At 43.1% G+C, this 12,534-nt stretch overlaps 1 protein-coding gene across 2 annotated transcripts in view; it reads right to left on the bottom strand.

Moving 5' to 3' along the window:
- The window catches only part of FHIT (fragile histidine triad diadenosine triphosphatase), a 1,353,587-nt gene extending 1,341,986 nt beyond the window's left edge, over positions 1–11,601 (bottom strand). The window contains exon 1 of one of the 2 annotated variants that reach the window (XM_014868751.3): positions 11,440–11,601. The gene's annotated coding sequence lies outside the window, so the exon portion shown is untranslated. Of the gene's footprint in view, positions 1–7,271; positions 7,295–11,439 lie in introns of those variants that run through there. The other variant, XM_070492769.1, reaches the window with a different exon arrangement.
- Between the last annotated feature and the right edge of the window lie 933 nt (positions 11,602–12,534).

Raw genomic sequence — 12,534 nt, 5'->3', positions numbered from 1 at the left:
GGTCGGCTCAGGCATATGTGGATCTCTTTTGCTGACACAAAACACCACACAGTCCAAGTCTTTGAGGACATGATCTGAATCAGTAAGTTTCCTGAATCTTTTCTGACTAAAGTATATTTTTCCTAGTTTGTGCACTAGATAAAAATAATTGCTTAAACTATCTCACAGAGAAATTTTTTAAAAATAGAGTTTTGGAGGTGTTGAATTAAAATTCATTCAGTATTATGTAATCCTAGAAATACAACAGTTGTTTACTCTGCTTTGATTTCTAAGCTTTCCTTTGATGACAAATATTAATATTTATCATTTTTCTGATGTTAGACTAATGAGAATCTTAAGTGTTTATGAGAAGACATTTAAATATTACAGTACGGTTGATATGTTTGTTTTTTGATTTATATTCCTCTGTCTTAACCATCAACCAGCACTTATTTTTTGTGCTGAATCCTGGGTTGTTGTTCATCAATATTTTCAGTAAACTTTATATGGCCAGAACTGATGGCCTGTACATTTGTTTAATGACCAAACAGAATATGACAGTCCACCAAATAACTATGGGAAAGTATACTATGGGAAAGAATTAGCTCTGGTTTTCAAAGTGAAAATTGGCACACATCTATAACTCCTAGCCAGCAATAGTAGGCAGAGCAACATTCCAGATTTAAGAACACGAATCACAGATAATATTTACTGAGTGCTGACTATGCATCAGGCTCTGTGCAGGGCATACATTATACCAACGATCTCACTTGATCCTCACAACAACTCTAAGAGCTAAGTAGTACTATCATCTTCATTATACAGAAAAATGGGACATGGAGAGGTTTAGTACTTTGCTCCAGATTACACAGCTAATGAGAAGCAAAGCCGGAAGTCAGTCCTCAGAGCTCTTCTCCATACACCCTCCCTTAGGAGCCCCTTCTTGACACCCCAGCATTTGAAAATTCCTATTATCTATACAGCCTAAATGACCCATCCCCATGGAGCAGCAGCCTTCAGGGCCAACCAGACTTTCAGACCTTGATGGTAATGATGATACATAACTCTTTCTGTCTACCATAGGCCGTACATTGTTTTATGCATGAGGACAGAGCAAGGAACAGGACCAACAAGCTCCCTGATCTCGGAGAGCAAACTTTCTAGAGACAGGAATTAGACAATATTAACACAATAAACAAAGCATTATCTCCAACATGGGGAGGAAGTAGGAGGCTGTACAAGTTCAAGGAAGGGTAAGAGGAGCTGAGGTCTGGGACTTCTGTAGATTTCCCTTACCTATACTCCCCAAGCAACCAAGACTCAGCTAATCAGAGAAGCAACAGAGGACAGCCTAGAAGGGAGCACAGTGCCAACTGCAAAACTGAATTCTAAGTTAGAGACCTGACATGGACCACTTACCCTACACTGGGACCAGGTGCTGGGAGATGGCATCAGCAAAGCAGCCACTCCTTCTGCCTTCATTGAGCTTATAGTCCAGAGGGAAGAGAGGCACTGAGCAAAAAATAGAGCTTAAATACAAGCTGTAAAAAGTATAAGAAGTCAAGGAAGCAAAAGACACAGGACCTAACTATAGGAGACTAAGAAAGAAGGTCATCATTTGGCCACTGACTCCATCTGTGACACAGAGCAAGTCATTTCCCCTCTTGAGAAGCAGCTTTCCAAATTTACAAATACAGGGGACTGGACTAGATGAACCCAACAAGCTTCCTTCAAGCTCTTAAAAAATCCTTTGAACCTATAATTCCAACATATAAAAATTGTATATTATTTCTTCTTCTACCAATCGATAGATCCCAAACTGCTCTTCCTCTTTTCTTGGTCCCTTTTATTCTGTTCCTTTGCACCCCTACACCAAGGACATTTTCACTGCCACATGGCAGAGGGGTCAGATCAGGAGGGATAAGGGCCTGATATCCCATCAGGGGCAGAAGTGAGTGTAGCAAACACTCTGAGCAGAACCCAGGTGAAGGAAATGGGAAGGAAGTGGGTTATCCACATGGAACCTCGTGTCCAGAGAGCGCGTTAACAGGTAAAAGAGAAGTCTATGGAGATGGCAGGCATTAGGGAGGCATCAGAACATCATAACTGATGTTCTGACAGGAGGGAAGGGAAAAGTCTGGAAGCAGGTGCTCAGAGGAGCCGGTCAGCAGAAGGGAAGTCTGGACAGCAAAGAGCAAGGCTCCAACCACAGTACTGAGATTCAGGGACACGGCCGTTACCCAGAGGACACAATCCAAACTTCATACTTTGACCACCAGGCCCTATGCAGCCAGGCCAACCTCGCCTGGTGCCAGTCCGTCCTTCAATCTCTATGGTCTACTACAGAGGCCTTCTTTCATCCCTTTGAGCACGTCAAGCTCTTTCCCTCTCAAGGCCCCGGTACAGGCTGCTGCTTCTGCCTGGAATGCCACTTTACCAGCTCTTCATATGGCTGCCTCCTTCTCCTCCTTTTCTTAGGTCTCAGCTCAAATATCAGCTCCTCTTTTCTAGCTACCCTATCTAAATAGGTTACTCCTTTCACTGTCACCGTACCTTACACTCTTCCTTCCCGGTACTTGGCATTTTGTAATTACATTTGTTTGCCTGTATATTGTCCATCTCCTCCACTGGACTCCTGAGGGCAGGGACTGCACCTGCCTTGTTCACTGATTTATAACCACACCTAGCACAGTGCCCGACATGTAACAGGTCTCAGTAAATGCTTACTGAGTAAATAGATTAATCATGAACAAGGAAATGAAGAACTGTCAAGAACATAGCTGGGGCTCAGGAATGGAAACTGGGGTACCAGGCTGGACAGAGATTGTCAAGGCAGGAACCCAGTGGGGTCCATGGGGTACAGGTCAGAGCAAGCTTCAATATTGAGGCAGATTTGCTAGTGGATCAGTTGCCAGGCTGTCATCCCATATTCCATCTGCCTGCCTGCCGTAACTGTGAGATATTACCTGCTTCCAGATCCTGGGCCCACCCTCCACGTGCCTGCCACTAGTGTGGGCTGATCCTACCACACCAACAGAGTCTCGCAAAAACCCGGCCGAACCAAAGTAACAGAAGCTGCTGGTGTAGACCCCTCAAATCCAGTGATTAGTACTCACAATCATGAGAGTAGCTAATACATACCAAGGACTTTATACATAAAATCTTATTCAACCCTCACAGCACCCATAGGTAGTTACCATTATAATCCCCAATTTAAAGATCAGGAAACCAAGAAACTTGTCCAATTAGCCAAGAAACTTGTTCATGCTCACATGGTAATTGGTAAAGCCATGTGCTTTGGGCCTGTGGATCTGGACCTCTGGGCTCAAAAACAATAAAAACACAAAATATAATAACAATAATAAAAATAATAGCCAACATTTACTGAGAAATTACTTTATGAGAGGTACTGTGCTAATATTTTATATAGATTGTCCCATTTAATTCATACCTACTGAGGTAGAGACTATTATGTCCATTCCGTGGAGGAAAAGAAAACTCCGCCAATCAAAACAACTTGACCAAGATCACCATCAGCCTGGAACAGAGTGATATCTGTATCTGTGAACTCTAAACAACACTATCCATTACATTAAAACAGAGCAGCAACACAGTAGAAGCCATAAAAACCTAGAACCTCACTATTGCAAGTATCGTCCATAGACCAGCAGCATCTGCATCACCCAGGGGCTTATTAGAAATGCAGAAGCTTCTGGCCTCACGGGGACCCTTGCATATAGTTCCAGCCAGTTCCAGTTGGACCCAGCTGTTTCATCTGCACGCGGAAGCCAAACACAGCTAATTTATCTAGGTCAGGGAAACCTTGGCCTGTTGCCTCTCGGAAGTTCAAGAGGCTAGAGGAAGCCTCAGCTTAGAGGAAGCCTTATGCCACGCTCTGAGGGGCCAAGAGGACCTCAGTTGCAGATTCTGCAGGGATGTCAAACTGCAGTGGCTACCTGTTGTTTTTGTAGCCCCAGTATCACTTCCCCTTTTCTGAAGGTAGCAGCACCTCCCATGAATTAGGGCCTCTCCGTATGTACAGTCACGCAAGCTGCGCACAGCACAACTCCAGAGGGTACTGTTCACACATATAGTTGTAAAAACAGAAAACTTTCCCTCCCCCTCCGCTCAACCATCTTTTGTTGCTATACCTCTTCCATACTCTCTGCATTTGTTTCTATTTCTCTCTTGCTTTCCCCTGCTCTCCTTCGGATCACTACCTGTTCCCAGGCTCATTGCTGGGAGAGGTTGAACAGGAATCACCAGTGCTCAAGGGCTGAGAGAACCAACTTATTTTAGAAGGTTCCAGATCCTCCCTCTGCATGTCTGCAGGGCTCCAAGTACCTACACAAACTCTTGCTTCTAGGCATCACTTAAACATCTCCCGGCATAACCAAGCAGGTACCCTCCTGCAGTTACTGTGGGGTCTTAAGATAGCAGCAAGTTTTTTTTGTTTTTTTGTTTTTGTTTTTTTCAGTTTTTTCCAAAATGGAAGCCATAGGAAGAAGACTTCAAGTCTTGCAGAAAATGGAAATTTTGTTCCACTACATACTAGAAACTTCAGTGATTAAATGACTGCAGACCATACTCTCCTCCAGTGTGTGCTCAACTAAATTTTGCATGCATTAAACCTCATTACGGAGTACTGATACTTCCACATTATCTACGCTGAGTTTTAGCTCCAATAGCTGTGAGTCTGAGAAACTGCAAAATATACTGACTTTTAATGGAAATCTGATTGTTAATAAAAAGAGGTAAATCCATAACGTAGAACACTGATAAACCCATAAAAAGACTCAGAGTCTTTAACTTCCAGAATACTGTCAACATGCGCCTTTTGTGAACCACTTAACCAGTTTCTCAATTTTCTCTTCCATTCCTACTTATTTATCATTAAAAGAAAACCTTGGCACATATACAAAATACCCCTAAAATAGCAATTTTCTAAGTGTGTTACACTCTCGAAAACACTTTTTCCCACTCTTTCTCTTTTTGTCTCTATTGAGTCAATATAGTAGAAAAATAAAACTACTACATTGTGAAATGACCTCCGAGTGAATAAAGAATTCAGGAAAAGGTGAAAAATGAAGTTTTCATGTAGGATGATGTAAATTCAGACCACAAATGCTCCCGGACACTGGACATAAAGTTTTAAATATAAATATTCAGATACAAACAAATCTAAGTATACAGATTTTCTGAAGGTACAAGAACATTTAAAAGGAAAGGGTCCCCATATATTACGGATAATCCAGAAAACTGAAGGTATTTAATCAAATTAGCTTAATTATTCTGCTCTGAAACAGAGGATGGGGGTAACTATTTAAAACATTAAAAAGGAAACCAATCTTTATAATAGGCAGCCTCTCTGGAAGTGGTTCATTTCAAGCTACTGAATTAGACTCTAAGAATTTTACTAGTAAAAATGAGTTTTATCTGAACAATAGTTTTAACCTTTTCAATAACACTGCCAGCGCTCATGAAAGCATGTAACTCAGTTTGTTTTGAACATAGTTTTAATGGGTTTACCCTTTTGGGGGGGGGGGGGGAATGTGATGAGGCTTATCATTTCTTTCACTCCCAAAGCCTTCAAGATGCGACTTTCTAGATATTGTGTTCCCCACCCAGGCCCTTCACCTGTTAGATTGTACCTGATTCCTATCAGGATGGCCCACTGTTAGAATCAGAGGTTCTCATTCCTAAATGCACTTCAGAAGCACCTGGGAAACCTGAAAAAGAAATACCAACACCTGCTTCCCCTCCCGCCCTGATTTAATCTACCTGGACGGCACCAGCCCCGGGGGATTCTAACCTGCAGGAGGGCTGAGAATCACTGGTTGGAAAGCAATCCAAACAGGTTAGAATGATGGAAAGAAGGAGGCACTGTAATTAGGCTGAATAAATTTACAGTAGGAGGCAAGTTGCCTCAAATTCCCATCTGAATCAGATATAAGATAGCACTTTAAGGATCCCAGATTTTTCCCAGCATATTTAAAGAGAATCAATTGCATGGGAGAAATATATCTATTTGCCCCAAATACTCAAACTTTTACAAAGAATTGAACAAGTCTGCATTTCATATGCAAGAGAGAAAGAAAAATAGTAGAATTAAAGGTAATCTATTCCACCTCATATTCAAAATATGATAAACAAGGAAACAAGGAGCAGGGTGCACAAAGTTGTGATTTTTATTAATAACAGTAAGATTAAATCAAAGCTGCCATTTACTGAGTGCCAACCACTGTGTTAGGCACTTTCCATGGGTTACCTCACTGGAAACTTAAAACTCTGCAATAGGCATTATTACCCCATTTCACGGATAATAAGGAAATAGAGGCTCAGTGAGATGAGGACACAAGTAAGTGGTAGAAGCAAGATTAGAATCCAAGCCTTTTGCTCTCCAGAGTCCATTCTCTTGACCACCACATCGCTCATCTAGACCATGCAAGAGTCTCCTAAGTACTTGCTACTCAAGTGGACCAGCAGCATCAGCCTGTTAGAAACCCTGAATCTCTGGCCCATTCCAGACCTAGTGAATCAGAATCCTCACTTTAAGATCAGCAGGAGATTCATATGCACATTAAAGGCAAGAAAGCACATGGCTACCTGGTTTTCCCACATCAATTTTTGCCTCTCACAAATTCATCATCCATACTGCATCCACACTTTTTTAAAAAACAAATCCAATGATTTCATTTCTCTTCTTAAGATTGTTAAGTGATTTTCCAAATACCTTTGGAATAAAGTCCAAAGTTCCTTTACAATATAGGTAACTGGACTCTGCATAATATGGCCCATGCCTTCCTCTGAGCCTCATCTCCCCTACTTCCTCTGTCCATTGATTTTTATACCCCAGGCACAAAGACCTTCCTGCTCATCAAATCCCCACACTCACTCCCTCCCTCTCTTCCTTCCTTCCTTCCTTCCTCTAAGCTCTTCCTCGCCTAGACTATATCACAACCACCATGCACCACCATGACCACCTCGAGGTCAGTCACATTCACTGCTGTATCTCCAGTGCATGACAGCACAGTGCCTGTCACAGAGCTAGGGGCAGGATAAATGTGCTAAATAAATACATGTTTAAGATATCAAGGGCCTCGGCAGTTTCCTTCGTCGATCTCCTCTTTGCTCTTGCTGTGATCCTCATTCCCGTTTCTCCTTCCCTGGCCCCTGCATCACCCCTTTTCTGTAACTCACCTCCTTATCAGTGACCTCATGGCTATTGAAGTTGTCAGCTTTAGAAAGAAGCACTGCCATGTCCACGTGGCCATTGCCCCGGGATTACTCACCAGCTGGATGACAACTGCTTCACTTTAACCCTGAGGCTCCTGGGAAAGGCCCAGTCTTTTCTAGAAGTGGACAGAAGGCCTTAGTGACAGAAGCAGGCTGCTCTTCAATCTGAGATTTAATATATAGATGGAACCATAGATCAGGGGCCTCTCAGCAGGCAGCGCAGAGCCAAAAGCTTCACTCTCTCTGCCCACACAAGAGAGTGTCACTGCGCTGACAAGATGGGTTATCAAGAGTTGTGAGTAATTTCATATTTTAAATGTGAGGCCAAGCTTGCTACTCTAAGAAAACAAATGGCACATCCTTTTATAAAACAGACATTTTCCTCAAGTTTAAATCGGGAGTAAATCTGATATATTTTCATATATCAAGTTTACATTAATGATAACAAAAATAAGAGCTACTATTCATCTAATAAATGCAAGCCACTGAGTGCCTGACAACCCCCTTAAAAGCTTTAAACACACTCTCTCATTTAATCTTTATCATCACTTTATAAGGCAGAAATGCTTATTATCCCTATTTTACAGAAGAGGAAAGAAACCAAGGGCTAAGTAACCTGCCAAAGGGATTTAAACCATAGGCCTCCAGACGACCACTCTCTATTGCTTCTCTGCTATGTTTTGCTATTTAGATGGCCTTCTCATCTCAGAAGCCACAGAGACAGACATTCCCAAAGAAACAGCCCCTTGCAGGATGACCTCAAAGGCTGAGATTTTTCTCCACAATGTAGACATGGAAAGGAAACTGCTACATCTTGTATTTCAAAGCTGCACTTCTACATTGAGAGGAAACTGAGATTCAAGAAAAAGATGTGGGAACAGAGCTCAGGGGTACTTAGGAATGCAATTCCACAAATATCTTTTCAGTGTCTACTAGCAGTCAGGCACTGTGTTGGAAGCTGAAACATCAGACTGTCAGTTGAGAGAGTGCTGAGGGGGACGGGTGCTGACAGGGAGAATGTCTCCCATGGTGACTGTCTCAGGGATGTTTAGCCAATAATTTACAAAACTGTTACTTTGTTATCTAATTACATAAAAACCACCTTTCACACACGAGGTGAGAATTACCTGCTTTACTATGTGTGAATACATAACTGAAAGGGTTAACGTGTCTTCTAAAACAAAAGTTTTATATAATTCAAACAACTCATGTGTTCATTTCTGACACCTATATTAGAGGGTTATATTTTAACATATGTGAAGGCAAACAGCGTCAGATTCTGTTCTCAAGCGTCTGAAAGAACAAAGGAGTATTCAGGGAGCAGGCCCGTGGCCCAGTGGTTAAGTTCACGCACTCCGCTTTGGCGGCCCAGGGTTTCACTGCTTCGGATCCTGGGCGCGGACATCATACTGCTCATCAGGCCATACTGAGGCGGCATCCCACATAGCACAACCAGAGGCACTCACAACTAGAATACACAACTATGTACTGGGGGGCTTTGACGAGAAGAAGAAGGGAAAAAAAAAAAGAACATTGGCAACAGTTGTTAGCTCAGGTGCCAATCTTTGGGGGGAAAAAAATACAGTATTGGGAGCCAAAACAAGACTAATTCCCAAAATAGAAAAGGAGTTTATTGAAGCATCATGTACATACAAATAAAGATAAGGGCACAGAAACATTTCCTAAAGCATTCCACCAGACATTTACAGGAATCAGACTGGGATGAGGACATAAGTAAAAGAAAGCGTGAGCCCAAAAGGTCACATAAAGTCCCCTGAGGCCTCCAGAAACTTGCCTCCTTGCAGAAACAGGATGCTTTTGACACAAGGGCATGAGATGAAAACTGTGGACCATTTTGTACCTCACATCCCTGATTTATAAAACAAAAAGAGTTAGAATAGATGAATGATAAGGTCCTTTCAGCCCTAATCCATTAGCTTTTTATCCATGTCACCCCTGCACCTACAGAGAGATAAGGATATAAAGATGCTGAAAAAACATTTGTTGAATTAATGAAATATTACAACCTTATCAATAGTAAGAAAAGAGATTTTACAACAAATGTTCCTGGTCCGTAGCCTACAAAGAACAAATTAATGGAAAAATCATTATCTAAACAGCTTCACATTTGGTACCCCTGCTAGCGGACTGCTGGTAGAATGAAAATAACCCTGGACTTGTAAATAAGAGGCTTGGGTCTAGTCTCATCTCTGACACAAACCAGCTGTGTGACCTTGGGCAGAGTGCTTTACCACCTGGGCCAGTTTCCTCATCTCTAAAATAGAGGTATTATGAAGCTATATATAGCTAACATTTGTGGAACTCTTACTACATGCCATGAACTGTTCCAAGATCTTTGTCTTAGATTTAAATGATCGCAAAGGTTTTTTCAGCTGTAACATTTAGTGTCTAACCACAGAGGCAACATGGTATAATGGAAAGATTCCAAATTCTGTATTCAGAAACGTTAGGCTCCCTCTCACTCTGTAAACTAGGGTCTTTTTCTAAGTAAAGACTGTCAAGCAGACTGGGTTACAATCCGAGTTAACTTGGAGTTAGCTGAGTTAACTTGGATATGTTGCTTAACTTTCATAGACTTGGTTTCCTAATAAGTAAAATGCACGTGAAAATGGTTATCACTCCCATTTACCTTTTGAGAAGATTATATTAAACTATAATAACTAAATATAATACACATTTAACATATATTGCATTTTATTATTAGGTGTGTGACTGTGGACAAATCATCTTTTCAAGTTTCTTCCTCATCTACAAGTGGAAGATACAGTATTATTAAAGGAGAGAATGTGAACATGCCCTGTAAATTGTCGAGTGTTAGCTGTGATTGAAAGCATGCATATTCCTTATCTAACACTTGGAAAAGCATATACAATAATCCCCTGTCTACTACTTGGAACAGCGAATGCAATCAATGACGACAAAAAACAAGACATCTTTACTAAACATCACTCTCCGGTCCCAGCTCGCAGCAGTTGACGCAGGGGCTGGCAGCCAAGAACGCAAGGCCACATGGAAGTTGTAGTTCCGAGTCAAGTGGCTGCTCCACAGAAAGGGGGGGAAGTCAGACTTCATCTCCCGGGAGACACCTCGCCGCGCCAAATGGCAGGCTGAGAATTGGAGTACCAACTGGCAGGGAAACAAGAGGCGAGACTACAACTCCCATAAGCCCCTGCTGCCAGGGCTGCCGGCATTAAGATAGAGCCAGAAAGGGGGTGTTTAGCTACGCCGGGCTTAACAAGTGCGAGTCGGGGCCGCTGTCGGTAGTCCCGGACCCAGCACGGCTCAGAACCTTTCTAAAGCAAGCTTTGGGCGTGTTTTCTGCTGGTCCCCAGCATGTTTCTGAGAGACCCATACAATAAAGCAGTGAGTTTGCAAGTGACAAACTTTCACCAGCAAGACCTCATTTAATGATTTCGGATCCAGGCAACATCCTTGGGCTACTTGGGCAGGAAGCTTTAAGCTCTTTTCTCCCAAATAAGCACTGTGAGCGGCTGGTCCAAGGTCATAGAGCAGAGGCAGAATTTGATCCTAGACAGGAAGCTTCAAATCCAGCTCAGTTCCACCAACCTGCCTCATTTTTTTCCCCAGGGGATGTACCTTAAAAGTCCCTGCATTTTTTCATATAAACACATTAAGCCATAAAATAGGTGTAAGAAAGTCCAACAGAATACACTGATAAATTCTTCCATCATAATGAATTCGATGCTTTTTTGTGTTTTTTAAATACCAAAATTCTCTCCCAAAATACCGCCTTCCTTGGTCCCCTGCTTGGCTCCCGTCTTGGGCACGTGTTCAAACACTAGCCCCTTTGGGGGAACCCAGAACTGAGTGATTAACACAAACCTGCTGGGGCAAAGATTCCTGATACTTGCCTATGAAAATGACAAACCATCCAAAAGCGGCCAGTGCCGGGAGCTGGGGCGTCCCTGGAACCACCAGCGTGGCCCCATGCCTCAGTTTACCCACTTATAAAATGCAGCAGAGGAGGGGAGGGTTAGGGTGAGCGCCAATGCTCAAGAATGGGCCCTCAAAGGGTTCGCGGGGAGGTGGGAGGGTCCTCCGGACAGACCCTGACCTCTCAAAGACCTGCGCGGTCCCAATCCCGCCCCCGCTGGGCCGCTGGCGTCTTGAAAAGACGCGCGTGGTAACCCAGACCTGCGCCCCAGAAACTCTGTTCGACTTGGGCTTTCCCCCCGCCCCTACCTTCCGAGATCTTGGCAGCTGGGAAACGAAAGGCAGAGGGAGGGACCGCGGGGCAGGAGCGGCGCCTGGCCTTGTGCCCACGTGGGTGGCCACCTTACAGACCCGGGAAGAGAGGGCAAAAAAGTCCAGCGACTGGACGGAGCCGAGCGAGGACTACAATTCCCGACGGCCCCACGGCGGGGGCGGGACCCAAGATGGCCGCTTGTCAGGGACAGGCGCGGAGGCCAATAGGCACTGAGCACCCAACCAGACCAACCCAATCAGAAGCCATAGTGACAGTAACAGTGATTCAGGGGCGGGAACCACTGTCCCTCTCAGGAGAGCACCTGAGGTGAGAATCTCTTCGGACAGGCAGTTTTTTGTCATAAACCTCACGATCTTTGTTTTTTCCAAACGGAAAAGGAAACGTGATTCTTTAGGCTATGCTGCATTTTTGCTTCCTTCTTTCCTCCCAAACGTAGTTAACTTACCCCCGTCATCCCTCCCCTCCGGCTGGATTTCTTTTCACTTCCTCTCCTCACTTCGTCTTTCTTGATTCCCTAAGCCTTCCTTTCTTTGCGTTTCTCTCAGAACACGGGCTCGCAGCACCGGCTTGATCCACTTTGCGACTACACTCGCCCTTCCCTGGCATCCTAACTAAAACTGCAGCACAAGCTCCCTGGCACCTTCCTTTCTTCCTTTCTCCCTATTTTGTACAATTTTTCTCTCTAGTACTTGTCCTTATCAAGCGTTGTGTATAATTTATTTATCTTTTTTGTCGTCTTGTCCGCTAGAAAGAACGATTATGCAAATGCAGTTTTTGTTCGGGTACTGCAGTATTTCTAGCACCTGGAAGTATACATAGTATAATAAAGTAGTAGTAAATATAATAAATATAGTAGTAGTATAAAAAAAAGTAGTAAATATAATAAAGCACTCAGTAAATATATTTTGAATAGTTGAATGAATTATTCTCTATTCTCCCTTCTTCAGTGCAGATCAATTAAATCCATCTCTGACCACCATGAGGCCCTTGTGTTTGCTCCCTTTTTAAATTCAAAATCATTTTCATTACATTCTGTGCTAGATGCCATAAGTGTGCTGGAGAAATCATTG

This window comes from Equus asinus, chromosome 21 (assembly GCF_041296235.1).
Source record: "Equus asinus isolate D_3611 breed Donkey chromosome 21, EquAss-T2T_v2, whole genome shotgun sequence".
Taxonomy (NCBI): Eukaryota; Metazoa; Chordata; class Mammalia; order Perissodactyla; family Equidae; genus Equus; species Equus asinus.
Note: the sequence above shows the minus strand (reverse complement) of the source record. Positions and strands in the feature narration are given on the sequence as shown.